At 44.9% G+C, this 14,906-nt stretch overlaps 1 protein-coding gene across 4 annotated transcripts in view; it reads right to left on the bottom strand.

Moving 5' to 3' along the window:
* tex2 (testis expressed 2) overlaps positions 1-14,906 on the bottom strand; it is a 27,182-nt gene extending 12,276 nt beyond the window's left edge. For 2 of the 4 annotated variants that reach the window (XM_042085428.1, XM_042085431.1), the window contains exons 1-2: positions 14,635-14,906; positions 13,400-13,500 (exon numbers count right to left, since the gene is read on the bottom strand). The gene's annotated coding sequence lies outside the window, so the exon portion shown is untranslated. Of the gene's footprint in view, positions 1-1,760; positions 2,805-13,399; positions 13,542-14,634 lie in introns of those variants that run through there. The other 2 variants (XM_042085429.1, XM_042085430.1) reach the window with 2 other exon arrangements.

Genomic DNA, 14,906 nt, shown 5'->3' with positions numbered 1-14,906 from the left:
CATCTGTCTCCCTTCAAAGAGAAACGAGAGAAAGAGTTCAAACAGTTCAAAGCCTTAGGCAAGAGCACTGAATTCCTGGGTATAAGCTATATAATTAGCTTATGTTTAATGAATATTTCCCTATTAAACTATATGTTAGATTTGACTGTCTATCAGCTAAGCTATGTCATCTGTAGCAAACACAAAACAACAAAGTAAATGTGTAAAACCGAGGAGAAGATACAAAAAGGGTGATTAGTCTACTCAGCAACATGGCATTTGTGTCTTTACTATATTATATCTTATTATTAATCTTGAGGAATTCAGACAGCTAGTCAGCTAGCTAGCGCTCACTCGCTCATTTAGCAGATTTCCGTGTGCTGTGTTACACCCTCAAAGTAGAGCCCAAAGTGAGAGGAGGTAGAGAGGAGGGGAACTACGCAACTGCAGTCTGGCACTGATCCACTCATCCAATTAATCACAGCCACCTAAACCAATTTAATCAGCCTGGACCCAGCTCGGACACAAGAGCCTTTGCACACAGGGAGAGAGAGAGAGAGAGAGAGAGAGAGAGAGAAAGAGAGAGAAAGAGAGAGAGAGAGAGAGAGAGAGAGAGAGAGAAAGCGCGAGAGAGAGAGAGAGGAGGGACAAAGCACAGAAGGACCATTGGAGGAGTGGGCGTGGTGAACCAGAACATGGACAACAGCCACCTTCAGAGGTTATTCCACTGCACATGAGTATTTTTGAGACTGTTCATGTGGTGTCTGCATCAAACATAACTATGTTACACACACACACATACAGGTCTGTTGAAACAATGGAGTACAACAGACAGAGAGACGGAACACAGACTGTGAAGCATCCAGACATGACTTTCAAAAGCAGAATGAGGACATCAGCCCCTGTGCTCACACACACACACACATTGGCTGCTCTGCTGTGACCCATGAAGGTGCAAATCCTTCCGGCGGCAACCACATGGCAACTGGGTTGGGACCTCCAGCTCGCAGTCACTCATCCACACTGCCTTACACAAAGCACATCTCCAGAGAGGTATAAGTATAAGTATATATACTTTTTTGATCCCATGAGGGAAATTTGGTCTCTGCATTTAACCCAATCGGTGAATTAGTGAAACACAAACAGCACACAGTGAACACACAGTGAGGTGAAGCACACACTAATCCCAGCGCAGTGAGCTGCCTGCTACAATGGCGGCGCTCGGGGAGCAGTGAGGGGTTAGGTGCCTTGCTCAAGGGCACTTCAGCCGCAGCCCACTGGTCGGGGCTCGAACCGGCAACCCTCCGGTTACAAGTCCAGAGTGCTAACCAGTGGGCCACGGCTGCCCACAAAAGGTGACCACCATCACACTCCCAGCCCTCCACTAGACACCTGGGGCCTTGGCAGTCTCCGCAGGGGAAGAGAGGTGGTGCTGTGCTGGGATGCTGAGCCATGTCAGGCCAGACTGGGTCTATTAAAAGCTGATGACGGGCAGTCGGACGAGTCCGATGAGTCATGGGAGGAGGGGAGCATCCTGGCTCACGCTGGCTGGACTTAGCGCTCGAGCGCGGCTAGCGCCCAGTCGTTAGCACTATCCTCCAGGGCATCTCTCCAGAGCACAGGCAGGCCGAGGAGACTCGAGGAGGAGGAGGAGGGAGGAGGCGCTTGATGTGACAAACCCACTATTAAGACCATGGGAGGGGAGGAGCAAGTGGAAATATATGAGAATGTGTGTGTGTGTGTGTGTGTGTGTCTGTGTGTGTGTGTGTGTGCATTCTCACCCTCTCTGTGTCTCTGTCTTCTCTCTCTCGCTCTTCTTGTCTCTCTCTCTCTCTCAGTTACACACACACACACACACACACAGTGGATAGGACTCAGACTGGTTTGCATACCAACTGCCATTGTTTGATCCACCCAACCTCCCACTGTCACACACATACGGGTCTCTACACAGGGAAGGTAGACTTAGGTCTAAATATAAAGTCAACACATCTCACACACACAAACACACAAACAGAGAGAAAGAGAGAGAGATAGAGAGAGAGAGAGAGAAAAAAAAGGCAGAGCTTACATGCTGGCCAACTGCACGCTTTATCAAGCAGAAAAATAGAGTACTATTCCACCTACGGCTAAAGGCACAGGCTTAGCAGGGGAGAAAACATGATGTTTGTAATATAAGGCTTTGGTCTAATCTGAGAAAAACAAAAGCATAAACAGCATTTCAGAATGATGTGTAGTTGAACAAGATAACCAGAGTGCGCCATCACAATATTACAAAATCTCCAAGGGTCAAATACTGTGTCAACTACACTTTACCCACTATGTTTATTTTCTAAAGGTTTCCATGGGATTTAACAAGAAAGAGTTCAGTGTTGTGTAACCTGATATCTGTTCACACCAGCCTGATTTGGGCAGATTGCTCCATTTAACATCCACTACCCAAATTTGTATTACCCAAAGTTAAATTCCCCTAATATGTACTATTCAGCTATAAAGTGCAGTAGCCAGGATTCCAGCTGTCACTCGAAAGACTGAGGGCCATTTTAGACCTCTAACCCGAGACAGCCCCAAGCTCACAGACACACAGCGCATCCAGACGCTGTTGGCTGAGCTGGGAGAGATTAGACCCTCTTCAATCATATGTTACTCAAGTGTAAAAACGACACACCACCAACATCACCAAAAGGGAGGCCATGGGTTATGTGATGATTTTGTTTATACCATGGTCTAGGTTGAAAAGGGTGTCGTGATATACTACACCTATAAAATTATTATGACATTGCTTGACAACGCCTGAGTTAGTCCGCTCAGCTGTGACTTATCAACATTCCACAGCGTTGTGATAAACAGCTGAAAAAAACTAGTATTAATAATTGATTTCATATTTATTTATTTAGTATATGAAAATGGTATAAACGGGATAATGCTCTTCGATGCGTCCATTATCAGAAATAAATGGACTTCGCGGAAGCAACTGTCCTCCGCCGCGTCGTCCATTTATTTCTGATAATGGACACCTCGTCGGGCATTATCCCTTACTTATATCACACTACTGATCCATTTCCTTTTTTTCCTCTGTAGCACTTTTAGTATTTACAGTACACTAAGGTTTGCTGTGACCTTATCTGAAAGCCATTTGTGAGCTCTTAATGACCCAGTATGGTTTAGGGAAGTTTTGTGTTGTGTGTCTCAACAGTTTTGTGTGCAGGCCAGCATGACTGAACAAACAAGTAGAGTCTAGCCAAAGAAACAGGGACACAGGTTGAAGCGTCAGGTAAATAAATGAGGAAGCTTAAAACATCACAAACTAGCTCGGAAGCATTATCCCAGTTGCGAAATTGCAAAGATACAGACTTACAAATACATGGCAAATGTTTTCACTTTAACGTTTCAGAAACACACAAAAATGCTGTTATTGTGGAATTTTACTTCTCTTGAAAAGTTAATCAGACAAATCCTGCAGAAGAACTCTCCTTAGCATTCTGATGAGGCATCTGAGTATCTCTCTGTGTTAAAATATCTCAAGTGTTCCACTAGAGCTCAGCTCCACTTTGGCCAGGGTCGGGAGGGAGAGAGGCAAACAAGTCTTGATGGACCAGACACTGGTCCCCAGGGTGCTTCTGCAAGGCTCTCTTGCCCTGATTTTCCAAAGGTCTGCTTGGTAAAAAAGAGATGCCTTCCTATAAGTCTGCTTCAGTCAGACACCCTGTCCCCAGGTCAGGTCCAGTCTGGAAATGAGCAACTGAGGAGAGCATGCGAGTCCATTCTGTCCGTGGTCTACCAATCAGCAAGTACATGGGAGTGGTTTAGTTGATGGCTGAAGGCATGCACTACCATTTACCGAGAGTTGACTGTGAATAAACTCAAGTGTACCTGTAGCTAACAGAGCCTTAGGTAAGGGAGTCATGGGGGCGACATTACATTCAACATATTGATATGTTTTTGCACATATGTTTAAGGTAAAGTAATCAATATCACATTGTATCTAATCACTAGCTTTTGAATTGTAATCCAAATTGACATTTTTGCCTATACCCAGCCCTTCTGGCTGATCTAATCACATGCGGTGTCATTTTGGTCAATGTTCACTCTGTACACCCATAACTCAATTGGTATGAAATGGAACCATTACAGCCCATGAGTGCAGTGAGTGATAGCAAAGCCAATGCAGCAAACTGGATATTACTTACCAACATAATGGATCTTTTATCAGGATATGGTGAGCTTTGTATCTTTGTAATGAGACAGAAAACAAGGTTTGTCCATGGCTACACTCAGCAAACACACCATGCTGGATACATGTTGCTGACACTGTATTGGCAATCTCTTTCTAACTGGCACTGCAACAAATAATCTACTCACCTTAAGAAATTAAGTTGCATTCTAATTCCATTTGTTAGCAGGGAGCTGCAGAATCCAACCACTGAATCTGCATGCGACAGCAGAGTTTTTGTAGGCCCTTACAAAGCCTTATAGGTCCTCAGGCAGTTGACAGATGTAGGCTATGTAAAACACAGGGTTATGTGAGGATACTATAAAAAATATAACCAGCCAACAGAATCCCTGCATACACACACACACACCACCACCACACCACAGGCTACTCTCCCTCATGTCACTCCCAACCTGTTCTGCTGTTAGACAAACACACACACACACACACACACAGATACATCAGAGAGAAGGGAACTGCAAAGAAGGAAGTAAAATAATTCACATGAGAAGCAGAAAAAGAAAAGAGGGCTCCTTGAATTTGATCAAACAGAAACAGATATTTCTGAAGCAAGACTGTAAGTGTGGCCCCAGCTGTGGCGCAACTGGCTGGGGCACCTGCACCGTACGCCGGCGACCTGGGCTCGATTCCCGCCCCGTGGTCCTTTCCGGGTCCCACCCCTGCTCTCTCTCCCATTCACTTCCTGTCAATCTCCACTGTCCTATCATTAAAGGCATAAAAATGTTTAAAAAAAAAGACTGAAAGTGAGGGGTGGGACGACTTTGCTGTTTTCTTTGGTCTTCGTCTCACCAGTGTAAACGAACACCAGTGTAATTGAAAGACTGATCAGGTGGATGAGGACCACGACAGACAGCAGTCTGACAACCCTCACCATTCCTCTGACCAGAGAGAGAGAGAACTGCATCTGCTGTGGCTATACAATCTTCACATCCTTCATCATCACCTTCATCATCAGTGGCCCATCTCCTCTACATCCTCCTCACCATCAGCTGTGCTCCTTAGCATTCCTGTCCCTCAGTTATAAAGATGGAGCCTTCTGACCTACATGTAATGTAATCACTACACACACATTTGAGCAGGAAGGGGACATTTACCAGACACCTCCCTTTCCTGAGAACAGGCCAGTGTGTGGTAAACAGCTCTCTCTCTCTCTCTCTCTCTGTGTGAATAATAGCCCCCAGTGGACTCAACAGAGCAAGGGAATTTCCTCCCTCATGGATACCACAGAGGAGTTCTTCTAAGAAACAAAGGCCAATGGTCTCTGGTTCCCAAGGAAGCATGCAAACTGAGGGGTCACTGGGGCAGGGCAGGTGCATCCTTGATGGGACTTCATGTTAGGGCGTTATAATGGACATCAACTTGTCAGAGTAGCACAGGTGGTAGTTTTTTAAATGTGCTTGCTTGCTATGCTGTTTACTCTACATGTACACAGTTCCACTCTGGTCTCCACCACTTCATCCTAGGAGATCAGAGCTGCTAGTATTTATGCTAACATCCCTGGATCTGGCATCGGTCACTAGCACGTCTCTCATCGCTCCGGGGAATGAGATTATCTCTCTGTAAAGTTCTTTATCCAGCCACAAATGTATACATGCATACATATACATACATCCTACTTATTTTAGCATATTTTAATGTTTAAGTTGTGAAGCTCTATGCAATGGGCTTGTGACAGATAGGATCATGTGAAATCCTACCCATGTCTCCAGCACAGCCTGCTTGCCTAGGTTAATCTGAGTATTGTCTATGTAAGAAATATAACTTCAACATGGTAGTAAAACACAAATTTCAATATCATGATGGTAACTCCCGTTTTTTTCTGCAAAAAAAATTATGATTCTAGGCTCAACCATAAAGCTTTGGTTTTATTCTTTGTTGTTTTCATAATTTCCAAGTGTGATCATATTGCAAAATTGCAATTGTAGCATACACTATGCCAGTGTAGGTCCCTCCAATTTTTCATCACCTTCCTGTGCCACTGGTTTTGTAATTTTCTTTTACTATTTTCTTCACTCACCAGTACAGTGCATATATGTACATTTTTATAAGTTGTTTACATCTTTTGAGTTCTGATCAATCAACAAGTTGCTGCCTTTGAAGTATCTTAACAAAGACACTTTAAGGACACAGCTGATTAATTTTGTTCAAGAATAGAACATAATAATAATTTCAGAAGCTTAAAAGAATGGGGGACACAGTTATGCTGGCAGTGATATTGTCTAAACACTTCAACGACAAAGAAATCGTCTGAGGGTCACCCCCTCCATATACACTCAGCATAGGGAGCAGCTCATCTTAAATGGAGCTCTCATCCACATTAGTTCAGTCCAAAGATAAAACATGGTCAGCCAATGGAAAATCAGCCATCAGAGGTGTATTTCGCTTACCCACTCCTATGGATCTGGCTGGCTATCCCCATATACTTCACTTTACTTGTTTACTCAAGAGAACCCAAAGAACATCAAAACATCCCCCAGAGTCAGGGAAACCGTTGCTATGCCAACGCAGGCACTCTCCATTGCGTTGATTTCCTTGTTTTTATGGGTCATCCTTGACACAGTCCTCGAAAAAACAGAAAGGCAGGCTAACCCAGCGGCACACTGCTGGTTACCACACACATCTGAAGGCCTCCGCGGAATGCTGTTGTAAGGATTAGTTCTCACAGGAGATCTCTTCAGAAACACAACACTATTTCAGCATATAGGAAAATCCGTGAAGTGAAATTCTTTTCAGTGACAGGAGGACAAATCTGAGCGTTTATTAACGTGAAAGCCTGTCACTACGCTGTAACATACTCAGACACACAGAGAAAGAGAGAGATGGCGGTAGCTGGGGCAAATGGGAGCATGCTAACAACCCCACAAAATAAAACATCTTTTATATAGAAGATAAGGCATTTATCATTATCAATTATCCATCGATAGTTTGTAGCATTTTCCTGAGATAAATGGAGCCCACTCCAGAGAAGGAATATGCTGCGGTAGTCTGTGACATAGTGCTCAAAGCTCTAAGTCTGGGGATGGAAACGCAATCATTTTAATGGAAGTGGTGTCCCGTTCATAATCACTATGGGGACACGGGCATGGTGTGAGGGTAGGAGAGAGAGAGAGAGAGTGTGTATAAGAGAGAGAAAGAAAGAACTGTATGGTAATTGTGGTGTATTGTGGTGTGGTGATGAGATATGTGTGGCTCCATTAAAGCTAGGAATATTACATTCAATGTATCATATTCACTATTATATTCTTCTTGCTTTACCCAGTAATTATAGTAGAATTATCCATTACAACTTCAGCTATGTGAATATGAGTTAGTGTTTGAAACAAGAGATGTCGGCAAAGAAGATAGAGGAAAGAAGAGAATAATGCATAATTTAACTCTACAGAAATAATGCAAACTTCCACCAAGGTTCTATCTTCCAGGTGATATTGACACTGCACCAGTTTACAAAATGTAATCACACATCTAGACTACATTTAGAATTCAAGTTAAACTTCATGTCTTGTGCTAGCATGGAGGGTATTCATTAGGGAGTCCAACTCAGTGTGTATGCCTAGTAAAAAATGTAATAACATGATTGTCAATTATTTGGAGCAAATGCGCACCATCATCTCACTCATCCACCACCCACACACACAGCCACACACATCCACCCACCCACCCATCCACACACACACACACACACACACACACACACACACACACACACACACACATGGTCATGTCATCAGAGACTGCAGATCTCCAGAGTTCTAATCAGTGTAGCATTGCCATGGCACCCCACTTCATGCCCAACACTTTACAATTACTGGAGCCCCACAGCACACATCAGGTACTCTGGGACCAACTGGTATTAACTGGGATCAGTCTCCATCCACCAGCCCTGTACGTAAGGGATCTGAAGAGCCAGGCCCTGAGCCAGGCTTAGGCTGGAGGAGGTAGCCCACTAACATTTCACTCACAAGAGGGATGAAAATGTCACAAATACACATGCTCACAGACACACACACACACACACACACACACACACACAAACATGAACACACACACACACACACACACACACACACACACACACACACACACACACACAGACACACTCTCACACACACACATAGACACACGCACACACACGCACACACACACACACACACACACACACACTCTCTCTCACACACACACACACCCATGAACACACACGCACACACACACACACTCTCACACACACACACAGACACGCATACGTCAGGATTCATTAGGCGTGGGCAAGTGCCCTCCACTGGACCTGATCCAGCTCCACTGCTGTAAATGGCGAGCGGTGACACCAGACGAGGCGACCCGACCCCAGCCAGCCAGACGCTGCTCCAGCTCCACCAGGGCCACAGCAGCCGTATCCAATCACACCACGGTTAGGGAGCATAGTGCTTTAGAGGGCAAGGTGCCCTCCATGACCGCAGTAGCAGAACAGTGGAGCAGAACAGTGGCTCTCAATACTGCCTGAACTCATGATCAGCATGAGCAGCAGCCTGGATTTACGTAGCCGGTCCAGAGCATTAGAATTCACTGACTACATTCAGGCATGAAAATGGGATATGCCACGCAGAGGAGCACCAGAGAGGAAGAGAAAGATGTGTCTGGAGGGGAAGACCAAGATGTATGCACAGAATGCAGCAGGGCCATCTACCCATGGAATACATATAGTGCAATAAGTTTCCTTTGAGTGTAACAATAACATTAATTCTTGTCATTTTCATGGATTTAGGTAGTTTCCCAAGTTACAGCTTGCTTTAGTTGTTACAGGTGTAATGAGAGGCTAATTACTTCATTCATTACATGATTATGTGGTGGCTATCTCTTTTTGCTACTGTACAATGGCAGAGAGAGAGAGAGAGAGAGAGAGATAGAGAAAGAAAGTACAAACAATACCAGTAGAGACACCCAGGACTGGTTGTGGCATTAGAGAATTTACAAACACAACGCAACACAATGAGGAAGCACATGTTACATCAGCATTTAACTGTCCTCACAACAACGGCTACATCATCAACGGCTATTACATAATGTGACTATTGATGCCATTGTCAGATAGACTGTCTGTGTTTATAGGTTTACAGAACACAGAACTAGGAGAACATCCTCTTGTAGTGGTTACCACACACACACACACACACACACACACACACACACACACACACACACACACACACACACACACACAAACACAGACACAAACACAAACATACAGACACACATGCCACAACCATCTTTCAAAACATATGAACTGGTGGTGTCACATACTGGATTAGGGCCAGTAAGACACTCCAGTCCGTGTCCTGGGCAGCCAACAGAGAGTGCTGCTGTAAACCAGATCAATACCCGCGCACAGACACCAGCCGCCACACCACCCTCAGATCGCCCCTGGGCCCCATGACGGCAGCCTGCAATCACTGAGCTGTCAGGCAGGAGGGTGCGCGGGAGGTCAAGGTGTCCTCCATAACTGCAGCAGTGGCCACTCTAATGAAAAAGAGGAAGGACTCTGAGGCCCCGGTTAATAGACCCAGATGTCCAGGACATGGAGGGAACATGCCGAAGACGCTTGATTAGAGCGACGCTCAGGGGTGAGCAGGGACACTTTTTGACGCCTGTGGTATGGACATATGGAATGAGGGAGAGAGAAAGATCAAGAAGGAAAGAGAGAGAGAGAGAGGAAGGAACAAATACACAAGAGAAAAAGAGGAGAAGCAGCAGACAAGTATCCTGGGGAGAATAGCATGATGTATCAGGCAGCAGACCATCTGCTCATGACTATGGGTGTCTCCTGAGGAACTGGCAGGGCCCTGCAACAAAGTTATAGTGAACACAACTAGCTTCATAATAAGCTTTACTGCACTGCACTAAGGGAGCAGAAAAGAGGGAGGTGACCACCTCTATGTCCCAAACCACAACCAACACTTAATCAGTGGGTGCCAGATGGGTGATCTACTATCAGTTCATCAATCTAGTTACCAGTTTGGCTTTTCCGGGCCATGGGAGTGATGGTTATAAATGAAAACAGGAGCCCTACTCTTCGTAACCACCTCTGTGAGTTGATGAACCCAGGATATGTATTCTGGTTAGCTGTGTAGTTGGAGATGTGTAAATGCAGATGGAGATGCCTGCTGTGCCTGAGCCAGGTCCAGGTCCATCCATCCGTGTAGAACAGTGAGTCTGAGGCATCTCATCTCTGGGCAACCAGGCAGCTGTCTGAGTCACCACAGGCTACTCTCCCTCATGTCACTCCCAACCGGCTCTGCTGTTAGACAAACACACACACACACACACACACACACACACCTACACACAGACACACTCCTCACAATATGCATGCATCTGACTGATGGTTTAATTAAATTCTGACAGGCCATAAACACTCACACACATCACCCATCTCTCTATTCTTCCAATAGAGGGAGGATTGCTACAAGGCTACAAGCTACAACTTACTCAGATGTAAGTTAAGGGTATTTATATTCTAAGTTTCCTTTCCCTGCCTCTTCCCCTCCAAAACCGATCAGCAAACTAGTACTTAGCTATGTTGCATACAACCATGCACTCTTCACAAGAACAACATGGATTTTTTTCTCCATTGCAGGTTTGTCGCGTGATAGGATTATGTCTGAGGAGGAGTGTGTAAAACAGTCCAAATGATGCTAAGATGGATCCCTGCTGTGAAGATCAAACATTTGTCTCAAGATCTCGGCTCGCACTGCTAAAAGAGCAAATAAATATCAATGTTGTTTGGAGGAGACGTGTCAACAGAGATAAGCTTCAAAGTAGCAGTTAATCACCTATGACATCACTAAGACGGAAAAAAACATAATTTTCCCACTGTGAAAAAGATACAATCCAAAGTGGGGTGTGTTGGAGTTGGAGTAGCTGTTGTGGTGTGTGTGTCTTCACTTTGCCATTAACACGGGTTTCTAGGCATGCACTAAAACAGACCATTAACACGGGTCTCTAGGCATGCACTAAAACAGACTGTCAACCCACAATCCCTAATACTCTTGTCATCTCAGCTCAATACTCCTGAAGAAGAGCTCTCCTTGTTTTGAGGTGGCACATGCATTAGCTCCTGCTGTTATGATAAATGTATGACATCGAGGGTCAACAGTCAGACACCACTACCCTGCTTTGCCACCTTGGCCTCATTCTGTGGAACAAAACCCTCATGTCTGCATTGGTACATTGGTACAACTTGAACATGTCCACCCTACATGGGTAAATTCACCAACATGATTTTTGAAATTTAATCTCATCTGTGCTTGGTGAGGATTGAATGTGGTCACGTCCGGTTCACGTCGGGTCACGTCTGACCCTGCGGACGAGAGGCAAGCCGACATCGGAGGAAGTCGGAGGAGAGTCTGAGAGAGTGGCGACTCTGAAGCGGAGTGGGAGCGGGTCTCCCATCACTTCTCTGTCTGAGCCGGAGGCCTGGTGGAGGAGAGAGATGAGGGGGCGGTTTCGCTCGACCCACTTTTCCCCCTACTGCCTCACAGAGGCAAGTGTGTGCTAACTGGAGACACACACACACACACAAACATGTACACACACACAAACACAGACGCGCGCGTAGTCCTTCCAACAAACCTCCTAAGGGGTAGTGGAATTCATGAGGTAATAAAGGTAGCTTGTTAGATAAACTGACAAACAGGCTTCAAATGTGTCATCCTTGGCAAACAACTGACAAACAGTCTTACACTGAATACCCAGCAGTCTGCCTCTCCCACGCAACCAAATCCTCACAGTCTGGGACTAGCTTTATGCAAATTGACATTTCAAACTATTACACTATGAAGAGTCATGTTTGACAAAATCCCATGTGAGTGTCTCAGCTACTGAGTGCTTCATGCTGGGGGATATGGAACATTAGGAGAAGCATTTACACTCAGCCGTGTTCTAGTACTCCACATAAAGCCACATTATACCATTGAACCAATTTAACCAGTGTATGTCTAGTAGCCATAGTGTGTGTGTGTGTGTGTGTGTGTATGTGTGTGTGTGTGTGTGTGTGTGTGTGTGTGTGTGTGTGTGTGTGTGTGTCGGTGTGTGTGTGTCTGTGTTTGTGTGTGTGTGCACTAAACCCGACCTGAAGCTGACTCAGAGGCTGGGCGGATGGCTGGCTCAGGTGTTCTCTGGCCACACACTTTGATATCAAATAACGTCCCAAACCAATGCACCACCTCAAAGCTGCACGACAGTCTTTGAGGACCTCACTTGGATTTTAGTCCTTTAACTTGATGCCTGTTTTGTCGTGGATCCTGTGTGCTCTTTTAGAGCAACACAATGGTCAACATGTTACACCAAAAAGAGATCACTACATTTCTACCCATTTACACAAAAGAAGTCAGCTAGACACTAGCCTTCACTTTTCCTCAGTTTTATCTCTACAGGTGAACCTAACACCTGCTTTAGTCAGCCTCAATGCCCCTCTGAAAGAACATATTTATACTACAGAAACCTTAGAGGTACATTTTACCATCTCTAGATTATGACTCGTCAATAGAGAAGGAAGGGCCAACAAAACTTAGCATTCTCAATAACGCCTATTTTCTGAGTTGTCGAGGTTGTATTACAAATGAGCCTAATAAACACATGTTTTGTCGCGACCCCGATGACAAGTCAGTGGCATTGTCATAAGAGTTTAGCCTAGAACACTGTGGCTGACACACTCAATCACATCAATTCATGGCCATTAGTGTCCAAACGGCACGTTCATTATGACATTATGACAGGCTGTCGGTTGACTTAGTCAGGCGTACTGCAATGCTGCTGTGAAGCACACATGTGTTTACAGTGCAGCCAGTGATGTGTGTGTTAATCTCACTACACGGCCATGACAGGCTGACCTATTGACAAGCTCTGTGTCATATAACACCATCAACAGCCACCGCAACCCTTGGGAGTATTATACTATCTGGGTTTGTGTCCTAAGCAGTGTATATGTTAGATGTGAAGACTTTGCTGGTAAGAAGTTGGGAGAGGAGAGGAGAGGGAAAGAGAGGAGAAGATTAGATGAGAGGAGAAGAGAGAAGAGAAGAGAAGTCCAGAGAACTGGCTAGAGTGGATCAATTTTCCATCTCCATGGGAAGGTCAGATCCAGTGGCAAGTGTGCAATCGATAAAAGTTCAGAATCACACGGAAAGCGCTTACCTTGAGACTTCAGGGGGCAGTCAATCTCCAGCCTGCAACTGTGTCTGCATTGGGCCACAGAGGTGTGTCATGTATCATGGCTCACAATAGCCTATGGTAGCCTACGGTAGAGGAACACCACAAAGGACTGAACACAGATGTCCTGATACACACACACAAACACACATAGGTTACTCAATGGCAGTGGCCACAGGGCATCTTCTGTCATTGACTGACAATTGTTTAAAAGGCTGGTTTATGGCTGATTCTGTACCAAAACAAATAAGACGAGTAAGGTCAGTAATGACAATAAGCAGATGTTATGACATGTAAATAGCAATGTAATATAATAATATACCACCTGGTTTTCATAGGCCTATATTAGAAAGTTTTGACATAACACTCAAACTGAGGAGTCAATGACAAGTAGGCTATATCCTATGCTGATACACACAAACTTTCAGAAATAATGATCAATTATATTTTGATTAAGCTGAAACGTAGGAGAAACATGAACATTTGACGTGAAATTAGACATCTGACTGAAATCATAGACAACGCCTCAGGCTGATACTGAATTAGAAAGCATTACAGGAAACACCTCCACACATCCACAATTAGGTCTGGCAATATACACAAGTCACAAATAGCATACATCTTTACAAACATGATGTTGTCGAACCAACGATATCTGTTTCGTATGACTTTGCGTAGGGTACGCTATCACCTAAACGATTTGAGAAGGCGAAAATAAGATTGTAGCCTAGGCCTATCTTTCTATACAAGCGAAAGCAGAGTTTATATTGTAACCTACGTAGGCTACTACAACGTCAATGACTAGATAACGAAACATTTATTGACGTTATCCATTAAAACAAAAATTCTGCCTTGGATCCATCCTTGGCTAATAATGGTGGGTCGCATACCATAAAATTACAGACGTGCGTCAATGCAGAGGAGCCAATGCAAACACTGGTAGCCTTGAAAAGGTATGTTAATTTGTTCATTACAGTGTAACCATGGAGAGCTAAAGACTGGAGCTAAAGATTGATCATTTTCTCTCAGTGACAGCTGCAACCCGCTCCTCTCCCTTGTGCCAGCATCACTGTCACTCCCATCGCGTATTTTCAGAATCATGACACGCAAAGCAGCATCCAAGGTAGCCGCGACAATCAAATGACTTGGGCGGATTTGAGTCCTTGACAATACAGTACCTCCGACAACACCATACGTGTACACGGGCGTGAGAGTCTTACCGAGTGATCTGCAGCTCATCTTGGGCTCATTCGGTCGGATGCTATCACAGTATCTGACGCTCACGGTTAAAGCGGAGCCCAAGTGCGAGATGAGGTCCGCGCCCGTGGACGAGCATCGCTCCCTGCCAGTCGTCAGCCCAGTGATGACAAATCAAGGAAGCAGCAGTGAAAACAGGAGGGAGAGGAAACCGCACTCAGACTTTGAAAGGGTAGAACAATCAAAACAGAGTGGTTGGGATAAAAGGGCCTGGGTATTTCCATTCACACGATCT

The sequence above is a fragment of the Alosa sapidissima genome, chromosome 3, assembly GCF_018492685.1.
Source record: "Alosa sapidissima isolate fAloSap1 chromosome 3, fAloSap1.pri, whole genome shotgun sequence".
NCBI lineage: Eukaryota > Metazoa > Chordata > Actinopteri > Clupeiformes > Clupeidae > Alosa > Alosa sapidissima.
This window is presented reverse-complemented; position numbering and strand designations above follow the sequence as displayed.